The sequence below is a fragment of the Nannospalax galili genome, unplaced genomic scaffold, assembly GCF_000622305.1.
Source record: "Nannospalax galili isolate Female #2095 unplaced genomic scaffold, S.galili_v1.0 scaffold128, whole genome shotgun sequence".
Classification (NCBI taxonomy): domain Eukaryota; kingdom Metazoa; phylum Chordata; class Mammalia; order Rodentia; family Spalacidae; genus Nannospalax; species Nannospalax galili.
This window is the reverse complement of record NW_008360322.1, coordinates 7,296,970-7,298,942: the sequence shown is the minus strand read 5'-3', so window position 1 is coordinate 7,298,942 and position 1,973 is coordinate 7,296,970. Positions and strand designations below refer to the sequence as shown.

The window sequence follows — 1,973 nt, the reverse complement described above, 5'->3', positions numbered from 1 at the left end:
AGAACACTAACCCATCTCTCAACTCTCGTCAATGAAGCTCTTTCATGCAACAGAGGACAATGAGCACAAAAACCACAAATGGCCAAAGCATAGCAAATAAGTCTGCAGAGGGTGGGTCCTTAGATAGGACTCCTATATTAACCCAACCCACTCAAGGCTCAGGGATTGACTGTTGCTGAAAATGTGGCCAAAAGATTCTAAGAGTCAGGGGAAGTGGTACATATCCATATTGAGACAGAATCTTACCCACTCCTCGGACCTTCCTTATACAAATGTATAGTAATGGTGTCAGCATGCACAAGATACATGAAAATTCAAGCAGACAAAAAAAATCTAGTATAGAACTGGAGAAATGGGCAGCAGTCCCCAATCTTAGCTGAAAAACTGTTGGCAGCTGAGGGAGGGACTCTAGATAAGCTGACGATTCCAGTGGATGAACTTTCACTGAGAGATATCTGGGTACACTGACTTGACTTGATGGGCCTTAATATAAGTGACAGGATGCATGAAATCTGGTGGGGGGAGGCGATGGGAAGGTGTGGAAGGGGGAGGGATTATAAAGATGATTAAGGTGTATTGTATGAAATACACAAAAATTCAGTTAAAAGCAGTAGCAGTATCATAGTCAATGAGGTTTATCCAAGGCACGATTATTGCTAATTGAAAACTGAAAATTATTGCTAATTGCTGACTTGCAATATAGTCAGCATTGGCAAAATAAATAAACAAATAAATAAATAAAATATATAGTTCGATTTTAATGGAAATGTCAACTTAAATTAATCAATATGATTTTGTGTCTACATTTACTAATTCACTCTCTCAAATATTTTTATGATTACTAATAGTTTAGTATACAAAAATCTTAGGAAAAAACTCATTTGATTAAATCTAAGTCTCAAGGCTTTTAAAGAATTAGTGGTGAAGGGCTAATGTGGCATTTGGTTATGGATACAGTTTAACTGTTTTGTTCTTAATGGAAGGGAACAAACAGAGATATTTATCTTTTTTATTTTATTTATTTTTCTGCTAATCATGGGATTGAACCCAGGTCCACATGTGTGCTGCCCAAGTGTTCTACAGTTTATTATATCCAAGCCAAAGGGGGAAAATTAAAGTATCTTTATGCATATGGAACAAGCAGTCATCTAAAGTGGAAGGAGGAGTCAGAGCCATTTTCAAGGAACAGTAAATATGAACAGGTATTCCAAACACTAAAGTCTGCAGGGTACAAGAGAATTACATAAATTAACATGTGTGAGTCATGTGTAAGACCACAGTGTGGCAAAGGCTGAGGAAAATGAGGAATGTGTGCTTGTTGTAAAGACAAACTTTGCTTAGCCCTAGTTGATTACTGCCATCTAGAAATTAAGACTCTTAGTGGCTAAGTCTTCTGATTTCTTAAGAGAAGTTAGAAATCTGGAGCTTTATGTGCAACCTCCACCCTTTTCTATTTTTCACAATTTTACATGGTACTTCTTATAAATGTAATTTTGTGTACATTCACTTATATATATATATATATTCAGTTGAATAAAATAGAACTAAAGCCCATATTTGAGTTCCTCACTACTAATTTCCAAACTACATCTGGCTCTGCATAAAGCTTCATGGAACATGAAAAAATGGGAAAGGGAGCATTCTCAAAGAGAAAGTAATATTAGGAAGAGCAAGGCTGGATCACTTGTCATTGGGAATGTCCCAACTGATGCTGTGTCAGTATGAGCATGTCTGTCTATACAGTGAAGCCCAGATTAGAGATTGATAGCATGGCACACTGTTACCAGGAGCCCTCAAAAGCCAGAGATAGGATTTTAGCAAAGGAGTGCACCTTACATTTGGCCTGTGAGATTAACTGAATCAAAGGCTCAAGATTTGAATAAAAAAGTGAGTAGAGCCTGGCTAGAACAGTAGCTATGGAAACAGAGAGGAAGGAGGTAAATGGTTTGCTATAATAGGACTTGAAAACTGAA

The 1,973-nt window shown here is 37.1% G+C and overlaps 1 pseudogene; it reads left to right on the top strand.

The window, feature by feature from the left end:
* Positions 1–599: 599 nt before the first annotated feature.
* LOC115068808 lies at positions 600–719 on the top strand (annotated as a pseudogene).
* Positions 720–1,973: the final 1,254 nt, after the last annotated feature.